The 14925-nt window shown below is 40.7% G+C and overlaps 1 protein-coding gene across 3 annotated transcripts in view; it reads right to left on the reverse strand.

Moving 5' to 3' along the window:
• PCDH11X (protocadherin 11 X-linked) overlaps window positions 1–14925 on the reverse strand; it is a 1146051-nt gene that overhangs the window by 109626 nt on the left and 1021500 nt on the right. The window lies entirely within an intron of this gene.

Genomic DNA, 14925 nt, shown 5'->3' on the forward strand with positions numbered 1-14925 from the left:
GTAAAAGCATTAACATAAAGCATCCATAAATCAGGCCCCTTGTGTTTTGAGCCATTTAGTGCATGCAGCTCAGTCACAATAATGCTACGCATGGAGAAACACAGAATATTTTTCCCCATCTTATTTGTTGATAACGTTGCTCCTGAGGGACACTAGTATATTTGAAGCATGATTATGTATGCAGCATATATTCTTCTTGCCTTTTATTTCTTGCCTATTTTTTTATTTTTAACAGAATCTGAAATTAAGATTCTAAGAATAGATGAAATGTATATTTGTGTGGGGTTTTAAAGAGATTTGAAAGGCAAAATGCTCACTCATGCTTTTCAGGCAAATCCCCCTTTCTTTTGAATGCAAAATCCATTTTAGTTCAGAAGATGGATAGCAGATCACACAGGAAACTCTAACAAGCTTCTGTTGAAGGGTTGAGTTGCCTCTTTTTTATTTATGTATTTATTTATTTTTAATTCTAGTCACTCTACATATGACAGCTCCAGCCCAATCATAAATCCTTTTGGCTACACGTCAAAAAATCACCAGCACAATTGCCACTAATTGGCACCATGGTTGGCAGATGGGCTAGTGACTGGATGGGCCATGCAGTATGAACTCCCCTCTCTGCCTGTCAGACATGGATCCTCCAGTATACAGTTGAAGAACAGTTATTGGGCAGTATGTGGAAATCTGTACTACCCTGTTCCTGTGCTGTAACTGATCACATCAGTCTTTTGTACTGTCAATCAGACACCTTTCAGACACATTGGCAATCACTTAGAAAAAGTATCATTAAAATATTTTCCTTAAAGTGACAAATTTTAATGACATCATTGAAAGCTGTGTTAGTTTGTACTAATGACCACTGGCAATAAACCATAAAGCTCTAAATGCATCCAGCAGTCAGGGCTTAGGGTTTATGAAGCCCTAGCCAGTAGTATTAAGTGGTCCTATGCTCATCTGCAGCGCAAGGATGGCAGGGAGAAATAAATTATTTTTAAAAGATGTATTTTTATAATCATCAATATACTAATGAAATATATTTAAAGCAAATTTTAAATTAAGGCTTGGCAAACTAACTGTACATATTACAGTAATACACAACAGTTTTTGTCTGCAAATGCAGAAACTGACAGGATATATGGCACCCCCACTGTAAGTTTGCCCCAGTATACATCCTTTCCACACTAAAGTCATTGATGCTTGTAGGAACTGATGTGTTATAAGTCCTCCCATTCCTTGCTCTTAAGTTGTGCAAAAAAAAAAAAAAAAACAACAACAACCCAATTTGCACAAATGGAAGTCATCTGTGGGAATTTTTTTTCCCTTTTTAAGTTGTTTCACTGTAAGTCCAAGTTTCTTGGAACATATCTTAGACTTATAGTGAGGACAGCTGACATACCTGGGAATAGTCCTATGCCTATAAAATGGCTTCACTACCACTTTAATGGCTCTTTCAATTTTGTGCTGATGCCTTTTCAGCCTGCCAGACACTTTTCACTTTTAAATTAACTATATCCCCTCTGAAGGAAGATTCACCAGGCTGTGTCAGCCACTGAGCAGGGATAGGAAGATGTAGGGATGGACATTAACTCCCAGGAGTGCCCTATGCAGCTGCATACATTGCGTAAGAACAAGGATGGCCCTGCCAAAAATTTACAAAGCAAGAAAATAAATTGTGTAGAATACGATGAAACAAAAATTACATTGTGGGGGTCCGTGATCTAGAGAAGTAAAAATAATAAACAAGAGAAGTTTAAGATCCATTAACTGACTAATACAAGCCTAGAAATAGCATAAATAGTCCATAAAAACTTAATATAAACCTCATAAAGCATATTTAACCCAAAGCTTGAAGTGTAAAGATAGGACTTTGTGTTTATAATTAGTTTACAGCTTTTAGCCAACAGCAAACATGAGTAACATTCATTTTGTACATTTGGTTGCGTAACTCACCCTTCTCTCAATGCCCTTTCAAAGATAATCAGCATTCCAACAAGTCCACTGAGAACGTTTCATATTTGCTAACAGAGAGCTCAGTCCTATGAGAATAAGGCTTCCAGGTCAAGGAGCTTTCTTGATCTAGAGATTCCATGTTTTGTTCCATATTTATTTATATTTGTATTTGTCGCACATAGGCACTGTAAAAGAAGCACCTAGATCTATAGAATTGCTTGCTCTCCCCCCAGCTAATGATTTTGTTAGGAATAGAATGTAGCTACTGCAAACATCACCCTTCAGATTAGTATTTTATATAGATGTAGATTTTCTAATGAAATATTAAGTTCACTACCAGTACACCATAAAACAGACTTTGCATTGGGTCAGAAATAAGCCACGGGTAAATCATAGGGGATTTTTTGGATTTACTTTTTTAGAAATGTACAGTAGTGTAAAGGGCAAAGTATTTTACCTCACAGTGTATAAACAGAAGAAATTTTGTATCCCACCTAGATAGCACATAAAGATCCCTATATAGCACCATGTGCTGTGCATACTCACAGAACTCTGGTCTCCCAGACTAAGAAGAATGGTACACACAGACACTTGCAGCTGAGCTCTACAATTTCCTTCAGTGATTTTTAAATGAAATATTTTATTATATCTACTTTATTTCTTTTTAAAATCAGGATATTGGGGTATTTTCATGATTTATGTACTTCAAAATTGCGATTTACATTGGGCCCTAGTCATAAGGCAATTGATGGTTGTCACACCATGCAGCAGATTACCCATGCCACTGCTCAGAAGTGCAAGCAGTGCTCCTAGTAGAGATCAAACCTCTCCAGTCCAGCACTTTCTAGCCCAGCAACATCCGTGGTCTGGCATGATTTTAGTGAGCTGGATGTCCACTTATCATGGCTGTGGCCAACTTTCCCATGGTCCAATCAAGTTTTTTTACAGCCTCTTGTCCTGGCTCTCAGTGTTCTGTGCTGTTATTTAGCTCTAATCTACCTCTAAATGTCTTCTAAGAGCCCAGTAAGCAGTGGAAGTGTTGGTAATGCTGCTAGACAACATTGACCTCCCATGGTTCAGCAAATTCTCTGGTTCAGCATCAGTCAGGTCCAGAGTTCAACCTGAAGTTTAGTTCCAGGCACAGTCATAGCCCCTATACTCTCATAAGAAAAGGATGCAGAGGACTAGATTTGATGACTTCTCAGGGTCCCTTTCAGTTCTAGTATTCCATGATTCTATGAGCATGTAGACTACTCGCCATAGGCACAGTAACGAAGGCAGGGAGAATATAAGTTCATACCAGCATCTTCCATATAAGCTACATCTGGGAAGAGTACCAGATCTCTAAACAAAAGACAGGACTATGCAGCACTTTAAAGACTAACAAGATGGTTTATTAGGTGATAAGCTTTCATGGGCCAGACCCACTTCTGGCCCACGAAAGCTCATCACCTAATAAACCATCTTGTTAGTCTTTAAAGTGCTGCATAGTCCTGTCTTTTGTTTCAGCAAGACCAGACTAACACGGCTACATCTCTGTAACAGATCTCTAAACAGTCTGTAACAGTGGGCAGAGTCTTCTGACTATTCCCACTGAGGAAAGGTGGATCTATAGTGCTCTACCTGAACCCAATCTGAAGATAAAGTAAAAACATATATAAGTCATCTAGTCCATTTCTGCAACTACACAGGCACTTCAGACAAAGAACAGTAATTCTAATTCATCTGCTAACACATCACAGTGGAATAGTCCAATGGGAAAATCACTCCACATATTAATACAGACATCAGATTTCTCTCTAACTATTCCTCAGCATTCAAGGTTAATTATGCAAAAATTGAACTCTTCTACACTATATTTATTAAAGGATAAAATGTACATGTCAGTGTAAACACTTCATTAATTTGCTAATATTATCAGGCATGACAGCAACATTCCAGTTCATATATAAAGCTGTGAACAGAGTAACTGTTTTCTATATATCAGGAAAATAAAATATATCACTGATAATTACAATGACTGACAAGTTAAACATTTCCTACTTTTGTTTGAAATTCTGATATGTTTCATTATATTACCAAATTGAGAACATTTGGAGTACGGGGGGGAATAAACACACTTAAGTTTTTGAAAAATTATACATTTTGAATAAATTAACATGTTTTGTAATGCAAATCACAATAAACACAACTTTAAATTTTGTTCAAAGTAATTTCTACAAGAGATCCAGTATCCCTGGATGCTAAAAATGTGTTGAGGGATTAAAATCTGGAATCCATCTTTCCGTGCAAATTATTTAAAAATGTGCCCATATATATGTATTTTTTAGTAACGGTGATTATCTAGGCAGGATCCATTTTAAACTGAACATGAGATATTTTTTAAAATTGAAACTATATGCGTAATTCTATAAAATAAACCTATTTTGGAGAATTAAGGAAAAGGGCTAAAAAGTTGTTCATCAATATGTGTTACTATTTTGCACTAAAATATAGAGAATAATGAAGATACCCCTTCTAGCCAAAAAATCCCTATAAATAAAAAACAAGGGAATTTAAGAACTTCTAAAATATCAAATGCAAAATCTGTACCCTAAGCAGAGCTTTACCTTGTAAATGGAGCATTTCAGAGACGCCGTAAAGTCCACTAAGGATTTCACTATTACTCCTGATATTATGTCAAAGGTGCTCAGATATTATTCTGATGAATCATAGAATCATAGAACACTAGAACTGGAAGGGACCTCAAGAGGTCATTGAGTCCATTCCCCTTCCCTCATGGCTGGACTCAGTATCAACTAGACCATCCCTCATAGATGTCTGTCTAACCTGCTCTTAAATATCTCCAGAGATGGAGACTTTACAACCTCCCTAGGCAATTTATTCCAGTGTTTAACCACCCTGACAGTTAGGCAGTTTTTCCTAACGTCCAATCTAAACCTCCCTTGCTGCAGTTTAAGCCTATTGCTTCTTATCCTATATGAATGTTGATCTAAAATCCTGATAGATAGTTCATTAACGTATACACTCACTTCACTGATTATGAATGCATCCGGATTAAGAGGAGCCTAAATACAGTATGCCTACGACTAGACTACAAGCCTCTTTCAAAAGACAGCATCTAGACTGCAATCACTTCTTTCGAAAAAGCGAGCCGCTTTTTCAAAAGAGAGCACTTAGGCAATCTGGATGCTCTCTTTTGAAAAAGCCCTGTTTGCATTCAAGAACGCCTTTTTTAGAAAGAGCACTTTTGAAAAAAAGCATTCTTCCTCGTAAAATGAGGTTTACCATAGTCGAAAAAACTGCTGCGTTCTTTCAATTTAATTTTGAAAGAATGCAGCGGCAGTCTAGATGCAGGGGAAGTTTTTTAGAAAAAAGGCCACTGTTTTTCGATAAAACCCTGTAGTCTGAACACAGCCTATGTGTAAAAATGGTAACTACTTGTGACCAATATTCTCTCTAATCTTTTCCAGCCATGTGCATTTGTGAATGTGCAACATTAAGAGAAGCAAAAACAAAAACAAACAAACAAAAACCCAACAACAAAAAAACAAGCTATGGGAGCTCTGTTAATCTGCTGGGTGGCATAGGAATCTCTCCTGAGTAGCCTACACAAGCATGTAGCTTACAGAGAATGCTGCTTGTGACTTTTCATATTCTGGTAGCATGTCTAGAGATTATAAAACAAAGGATTGACCTTAATTCTTCCACAAGTCAGCTGTGTGAACTTTGTGCCTCATAGGTAAAAAAAGAAATACTACTTACATGTCCTTGGCTAGAACTCTGAAATGAAAAGTATGAAGTATTGTTACTAGGCTGTGTCACTACTGGAGATTATAAATAACTTACAAATGTAGCCTTGACAGAAGAAACTGTAGCTTATGCAAACAGTCACTTGCTTTACCTCTTCCTCTAAACCAATATGAATACTATATTATATTGTATACATCAACCTATAATAACTTACATCCTATAGTTTTAAGCAACCTTTTATACTGGATAATCATATGTTGACATTTTTCTAACTCCAGTGTTCAGCAGAAAAGTTTTCTATTTTTCATTAGTCAGCACAACGAAAGGGACATTCTTGGAGGCATAAAAGTCACATTCTCTGTTTGGCTAAACACATTTTTTTATGGGAAGCACCCTAAGTGTAATTCCAATGTAACTTGTAAATTGGGAATGATGTCTCTGAAATTCATACCAAGGTGAATCGTTGGTAAGGCTATGTCTACACAGAAATGTTATTTCGGAATAACTGACATTATTTCAAATTAACATAGTGTGTGTCTACACAGCAAGCTGTTATTTTGAAATAATTTGCAGATGGAGGACATCTTACTCTGACTCCTGTAATTTTCATTTCATGAGAAGTAAGGGAAGTCGAAGAAAGAGTGTTCTTCCTTTGACTTGCTGTTGTGTAGACAGCACCAAAAGCCAAATTAAGCTATTTCAACTTTAGTTACACAATTGATGTAGCTCAAGTTAAGTATTTTAATTTGAATTTTGCCATGCAGTGTAGACGTGCCCTAACTGTGAGAAGACCAGGACTCTAGAGTTAGTGCTCTGTTAAGACCTAACATCAGGATTATATGAAGTGGAAAACTGACTATAGTACTATACCTCTAAACTGAAATATCAAGTTCTGTGTTGAAAGAAGAATAATCTTTCTGACACAGACGGATGCATTTTAAGAAAAAAAAATCTCAATATATGAGCTTAATTTTCAGTGCAAAGGTAAGAAATCTGAATTTTGCTCTTGCCCTATGTATTTGCAGTGTGCCTGCTATTTGCTCAGCTCATTGTTTGCACAAGCAAAAGTTGTTCATTGGAAGAATAATCCAAGAAAGGCCAGACACATTTTTAAATCTAACAGTAATTTGTGCATGCTGTGTAAACACATGCATTTTCTTGTTAAAAAAACATGGTATCACAACCACAGACCTAAGAAGTGTTCAAACTCACTTTTGTTTGTTTAACCAGTTTTCAAATTTATGCAATTGATTAACAGTGTTATGGCCCTGCTGTCCACAGACTCCAAGGCAATATGGCTTGTGGATATTTCTCAATGTATTTATTTGCAGCTGCACAGAATGTAAAGCAATTAGCTGTTAATGTTTCTGGCTGTTTTCTAGTGTTAACCTTCCCTATCATGGGACTGTTTTTCTTATCTTGTACATCTAAGGCCTGTCAGACTCATATGCTTGTTGCACATGCAAAAACCTTGAATGAACTACATGGGCTACAGTTGGTTCTTAAATGTTAGATAATGCTGCTTGTTTGTTAATTTCCTCTTTGCTCTGCTCCAGTACATTGGCACTGCTTCTGAAATGTCAGCTAATGTCAGCTTCACACCATTTATGGTTTAAGAGAGTACAAAACTGGAGAAGCAACACTTAATAACCCAGAAGTCCCACTAGTACAATGTAGTAAACTGCTGAAATAATGCTCATAATAAACCCTAAGCAAACAACAACCCAAGCCAGTGGGTTCTAAAGAGAAATCCATAAAACAACCTTGTGCAGAATCTGGACATGAACTAAGAGCATGTCTAATCTATGCTCATTTAAAAATGCCTCTACCTCTCATTGTATTTTGTGACACGTTCCTTTGCATCCCTGTGTGAAAGTATGATTTAACCCAATATGCACCTGGGATACACAATATGCAGTGCTGTCCCCATAAACTTGTGGTAAATGTCAAAGCACTCTGAGGGTACATCTACACTAGATCCCAAAATAGCTATTCTGCATCTTTTAAACCAGCCTGTTATTTTGAAATAGCTTTTGAAATAATGGGCTTGCTATTCAGCCATCCCTATAAATCTCGTTCCATGAGATTAAGGGACATTTCAGAATAGCGCTCTATTTCAAATTTGGTGCTGTGTAGACAGCACCAAATTTCTTAATAAGCTTTTTCAAAATACACTTGAAACAAGCTACGCAAATTGCATAGCTCACATTGCATAGCTTATTTCGATCTATGGGTGCAGTCTAGACACACCCTACAAGAAAACCTCCACACTTCTAATAATGTTTCCTAGCCAGATACATAGCCTGTGTTCCTCTTGGTCATTCTACTAGTTAGTTCAAAGGAAAGCCAAAAATGTCAATTTGCTTGAAATGTGTCCAGAAGCCAGCAATTTGTAAATATGTAAACATGTGAAATAAGACACAGGTTATGTCTACACTACTAGGTTATTTTGAAATAAGTTATTTCAAAATAATAACTCCCAAAATAATTATTTTGAAATAAGCTTATTTTTCTTCATAAGCAGGAGTTATTATTTCGAAATGACAAGCCCATTATTTCAAAATGACAGACTCGGTGTTGTGGGCACTTGCCTTTTTATTTTGAAATAAGGGGAGTTATTTCAAAATTACTCCCCAGTATAGACATGCCCACAGAGATATCAATTCTTGAATAGGAGCCCATCCAGAAGAAGAATCAGGTACCAGATGGTAAATGCTTTGGGGGATACGACATTGCTTTTTATTTGTTCTGCCAAATATCTTGCAGACTATGGGTATGTCTACACTATAGCGTTAATTCAAGTTATCTTAATTCGAAATAGTTAATTTGAATTAAGCTAATTTGAATTAATGCATGTACACACAAAATTCAGTTCGAATTAGCATTTTGCTAATTCGAAATACTGCATCCACACTGACTGGACACAGAATTAGATATAAGGCCAGCCAGAACCAGGTCAAGCAGGGCAACAGGTCAGGAGTGTTTGTGTGTGGCTGCTGCCTGAGAATATCTGACACCTGTGCTTAAAGGGACACCCTCCCGCTCCCCGGGCAGCTGGTTCTCAGATGTCCCTGCTTTTTGCCAGCCTGCCTCAATGAGGGACAGCAAAGCTTTTGTGTCTCTGCGTGCTCTGCTTGTCCTCACTCAGGACAGCACAGCACTCTGCAACACGGAGCTGGAGCTGCCCCTGGGCACTCTGGTGCTTCTCGTGGACATGTTGCTGTGAGCCTGTCTGCACTTAATGCAGGCTGCCATCCTGGAGATCCATCGGAGGACTGTCAGTATCCAGGAGGCCCTGCAGGAGACCTTCCACCTTGAGGAGCACTAAGAGCCTCCCTGGTCTGCCTCACTGGAGGCTTGTGCCTCATTCCTCCCTACTTCCACTTACCCCTAACTAGCCCCCTTTCCTGATGTCAAATAAAAACACATTTCTTGCCAAAAACAAACTTTCTTTATTGACTGAAACTGGGGTGCGAATGAGGGTGGGAGAGGGAAGGGGGAAACCTGAGAGGAGGGAGCTGGAAGGGGGAGGCAAGGGGAGGAAGGGAGAGGAGAAGCTCAGGGTTGGGGGTCTTGCTGGACCAACTTGATTTTCATGCAAACCTGGTCCTGGGTTCACATGTGGCCTTTGGTGGCCAGGCTGGCAGCTTTCCTGCCATAGACTGCTGCGTTCCTCTGTCTAGTGTGGAGATCATGGATGTTGGGGGCATTCCCCCAAACCTGAGTATGATCCACCCTGATCTCCGCCCTGGAACAGGAAGGCGCCGTCTTCTCCGGGCCCTGGAAGGCTCCTGGGAGCTGGCAGACTGCTCCTGGAGAGCAGTGGAGGGCTGGCTGCCAGTGGCTTGCTGGCTCATGTTTTGGAGCCACTGGGTCGAGGCAGTGACTGCTGGCTTTGGGCCAGCAGGCTTGCAGCTGACACTGGCACTGTGGCTAGAGTCTGCCCCGTTAAGGGCTCCGGAGCTGGGGGGAGGGAGAAGAGTTTTCCTGGTTTGGCCCAGAGTGGCCACCAGGGGAAACTGGGAAGGCTGGAGGCCAGCTAATTCGGACTAAGCATCTACACAGCGCTTATTCTGAATTAGCTAATTCGAGTTTGGCATTACTCCTTGTAGAATGAGGTTTACAAAACTGAAATTAAGCACCCCGCTATTTCGAATTAAATTCGAAATAGCGGTTTGCTTGTGTAGAGGCTATGGAAGTTAATTCGGAATAACGGCTATTATTCCAAATTAACTTTGCAGTGTAGACATACCCTATGAAAATAATCATAATGCCATTACCAAGAGAGCAGGTAAGTGGGAAGATCACTTCTGATGTCAAACAACAAGTGTGCCTTCTCTATTCTTGTAGTGGATTTTGGTTTTGACAGGGAAGGCAAACATCCAATGAATTAAACAGAAGAGCATAAGTCCTCCAGTCAGGAGAAGGAGTCCTCATACTCCTCGGCTGTGTCTAGACTGGCCAGTTTTTTCCGGAAAATCAGCCGCTTTTCTGGAAAAAACTTGCCAGCTGTCTACACTGGCTGCTTGAATTTCTGCAAAAGCATTGACTTCCTAGTGTAAGAAATCAGTGCTTCTTGCGGAAATACTATGCTGTTCCCGTTTGGGCAAAAGTCCCTTTTGCGCAAAAGTTTTGTGCAAAAGGGCCAGTGCAGACAGCTGAGATTTGTTTTGTGCAAAAAAGCCCTGATCTCGAAAATGGCCATCGGGTTTTTTTTGCGGAAAAGCGCATCTAGATTGGCCACAGACGCTTTTCCGCAAAAAGTGCTTTTGTGGAAAAGCGTCCGTGCCAATCTAGATGCTCTGTTCTGAAAATGCTTTTAACGGAAAACTTTTTCATTAAAAGCATTTCTGGAAAATCATGCCAGTCTAGACATAGCCCTCATTTTTTACTAAGCCAGTCAGTGTGTCTACACAGCAAAGTTATTTCAAAATAACGAATATTATTCTGAAATAACTATGCAAGCATCTACACAGCAATAGCAATTTGAAATAATTTTGAAATAACAGGAGTCTTATTCCGACTTCTGTAAACCTCATTTCACAAAGAATAACGCTTATTTCAAAATAGTTATTTTGGAATAGGAGCTGTGTTGGCGCTCCACCTCTGCTGTTTCGAAATAGCCCTTCATCAAGGCCATTCTAAGTTATTCCTCCCCAGTGCCTCCTGGGGCTCTAAATCTAAAGAGAACGTCTACATTATGGAAGCCTGCCTCAGAATAATTTTGAGGTTTCTTTGCGATGTAGACGTGCTCTTTTGAAATAAGCTATTTCGGAATAACTATTCCAGAATATCTTATTCTGAAATAAATGTGCAATGTAGATGCAGCCTCAGTGACAAGGACAGAGGAACTAAAACCTTTGTCTTGCTGGGGACAGCCAAACAACAGTGCACTTTTAGGAGAGCATGTTCATATTCTGACAGACCTAGGACAGCTGGCTATGGTAACATGCTGGAGGGCAAATATACTGGCAACTGGGTGAATAACCACCCGGAAGCACAGGACCCTCGGTGTAGGGGCAGAGCTTCACCACAATATATATTAGTATAGCTTTTGGAGCAAATGAGTAAAAAGGCTTAAAATTGCATCTTTCAATAACATTCCTTCTTGAAATTATATGTCAGGCTCATTGATTAATTTTTCATGTGCAAGTGCAGTACATTTATATATGACCATTGTTTACATGACTTTTCTGAATGCACAAATTTGCATGTGCAGATTTAAAAAAAATTAAAAACCAATGTTTTCTTAAAAGTGTAGTGCTGGTTGACAATGCAGTTTGCCAGTCCCCTAGATTCTCCACATTCACGTAGCAGGTAAAAAGCAAAGTCAGCAAAAGCTGACGCAGAGGGGGTGAGAATTCAGTGTAAGGGGGTGAGAATTCAAACTCCATGCCCATTCAACTTTTGGTTGCTGTGCTGAGGCTATCAACAAGCCTGTTAAATTTGGTGATGGTTTTATTTTGCATAGCGTCTTGTGACTAGTGTACCAGCCATGATTTGAACATAGGTAATACTTAAGACTGGTCATTGTTGAACATTGAAATACAAAATGCCGTGTTCAAAGAACAGATGTTACCCACTTCAACAAGATATTCTCGCAGGGGTGGGGGGAGAAGGAGGGAGCTGTATGGCCTGTGTTACATAGGAAGCCAGATGAGATGATCATTATAGTTCTTTTTGGCCTTGGAATCTATGAAAAACATTTTCCTACATCTTAGATTTTACTAACGTGCTACATTTCCTTTGATTTCCTCTTCCCCCTTTTTCAGAGCAGTCACATGGGTAAAATGCAGACTCTTTTTCTTTTAGAATCTAGTTAGTATTTTACCTCTAAACCTCTGTTCTGCATTCTGACAGTAAGCTTTAATCTGGTAATCTAACAAGAGGAAAAGGCAGTCTCAGCAGACGCGCTCCGACCTTGTGTTCGACCATATTAAGAATTAATACTTAGCCTTGCCGTACAACCCAGCTTTAATAAAGCTACCCAAATCCTCTTGGCTGACTCTTTGGCAAGCCAGCATCCATCAAAGTGCTCAACTTTTGTATTTGCTAATTCAATAGGCAGCCTGACAGGCAGGCTTTCAGATCCGCATTTTATGAGATAATAAGGCATTTTACATATTTCAGATGCTTGCTCTGTTGACAGAAAAATGAATTTTGATAACTTTGTTTTTTAAAAATATTTTCATAATAAATGTTTTCTCTAAGTTTAAGAATGTTTTTGATAGTTCGATGTATTAACCCTTCCTACTGCCAGTTTTTTTAAGAAGCTGGTTGTGGGGGCTGGAAGAAGATAACTGCTTCAACTCCACTGGACTTTTTATGGCAGTGAAAAGTGAAAGTTAAATCTTCATTGATCTCAACTGTATTAAATGCAGCTGTGCATTCAGATATAACCACATATTTTCCTGTATTTGTAGCTCCCTTTAATACATTCAAATCCAATAGTGTCAAGTCTAGATGGTATAATTAATCCATTCATTACTCTAAAGCAGGGGTGGGCTGCTCTGATAGGGAGGGGACCTCGGGCAGAAGGGGTGGGGCCAGGAGGCTTCCTGTGCTTCATCGGCCCACCGACCCTGATTGGCCTGGGGGTTGGAGAATATGTGAAGTCTTTGTCCCCTGCCCCCTGGCACCTAGAAAGAGCTGCAGCTGTTTTGAATCAGGGCCTGGGGACATGGGAACGCACAAAGTCTCTCACTCCCTAACCCCTCCCAGCCAGGGACATGTGGTGCCTAGAGGGAACCACCAGCTGTATTGCACAGCTGGTGGTTCCCTCCAGTGCACCACGTCCCTGGCGGGAGGAGGAGATTTTGCATGCTCTCCTATACCCAGATCTCAATTGGAATGGGGGTGGGAGAGAGCAGCAAGACAGCTGTGGGATGGATTAACCATTTGCCCACCCCAACTCTAAAGGCATAGAAATGCATCCCCAGCAAAAACAAGTATGGAAACATAGGATGTGCTGCATGTTTTTGTAATCACCCAAGCACATACTCTCATAAATCAAGAGTATACTATCTAGTGTCCGAATGTATATTTTGCTTTTCATTAAGATTCGTGTTGTGATATGCACTGAAGGAGGAAAAGGATGCTGAATCTTCAAAAACCTCTATAATTTACTGATGTACTTAACACACACAGAGCAAATTGTGGTAAAATGACAAAAGGAACTCGCAAATTTTGTTTATCTGATCTCTTCTCTAATGGCTAGAATGTGCTCCCTCCTGTAAATAGATCTACTCAGATGTTTGTAGCTCAAAAGGAGAACATTAATACCTTGGGGATGAAACCCTGTCTATGCTGACTTCAACGGGACTACAATTTCACTTTTGATACCCGATGGAGTAATACTTTACTCAAGTAATAAGAACAGGTCTCTTTGGGCCCTGTCACGTTGCTGAATTGGAGGGAAGCAGCCAGATCGCTGCTGCACCCCTAGGTGAGGGTGTTGGCCCCAGAAATTGGTATGGGGGGATTGAATGGGGATTGAATTGTTTGTTGATCTTATGTACGCTATTTATGTGAATGTATAATGTCTATGTGTGTAGATAGGAATCTGTAATCTGTGTAGAAGCTGAATATTCCTGTGAATGTGGTTAAGCATGGCTATGGACAGGCTGGGTAGCAAAGCCCTGTGGAACAATGGCCCTTGATGGCCCAAAGACACACCTAAAGCAGGAGGGCGGAGACCCAAGAGCTGCCAGCAGAGAGAGGCTGAGGACCAGGTGACCGGCTGAGACCAGAAGAGGCCAGGAAGGAGATAAAGAGGCCATGTGGTCGAGGCCATTTTGGTTCTCAGCTCAGCACTTCATCCCAGAGGCAGCACTGCAGGGATTGAAGAGCCCGGAAGACCTGGGAACCCATCCTGATCGTAGGATGTGCAATAAGGACTTTTAACCAGCAGCTGCAACATCTCTGCTAGCGCCTGCATCGAGAACTGGGAGATTCGGTGCATGTAACGTACTGTACTTTAATAACCTTACTCTCAGGCTTTTCTTTCTTGTACTAATAAACCTTTAGATATAGATTCTAAAGGATTGGCCCAGCGTGATTTGTGGTAAGGTCCAGAGGGTAAATTGACCAGGGATCTGTGGCTGGTTTCTTGGAACCGGACAGAACTTGTTCGGGGTAGGTGGGATTGGGTGCTAGGACCCCCCACCTGTGTATAGGCCCGGGGCCATCTGGGGCACGGATATTGCTGGGGTGTCGGAGGGGTTTTGCTCGGGAGGCTTCAGGCAGGCTGCTGAAGCGCTCTGTGAGACTGGTTTGTGGCCTGTTTGGAGAGGTCGCCAGTCAGGGGGACTGTAAAGAGCCCCGGATTTGAGCAATTCGCCCTGAGCGGATGCCCTAAGCGGTGCCCAGACACGGCCCGGTCCGTCACAGTGGCGTAGTCGGCAGGATCCACAGATCTTGGTCAATTGGGCTTTGGGATCAAAACCCCACGCTGTCTAAATTTGATTTTTAGTACTGAGAGTGCGGTTGGTTAAAGGGCAGCCGAAATGAGTCAGCAGCGCCCATATGAGAGCCTGAGCAGAGAGGCTCTGAAGGATTTGTGCTCACAGAGGGGCATTGGCTTCCTACAGAAGACTACTAAGCAGCAGCTGACAATTTTGCTGCTGCAGGACGACCTGCGGGCCAAGGGGCAGCCCCCACCCGAGGCTACAGATGCGGTTACGGAGGAAATCAAGAGGCAACAGGCAGCGAGAGAAAGGGAGC

This window comes from Pelodiscus sinensis, chromosome 13, assembly GCF_049634645.1.
Source record: "Pelodiscus sinensis isolate JC-2024 chromosome 13, ASM4963464v1, whole genome shotgun sequence".
Taxonomy (NCBI): domain Eukaryota; kingdom Metazoa; phylum Chordata; order Testudines; family Trionychidae; genus Pelodiscus; species Pelodiscus sinensis.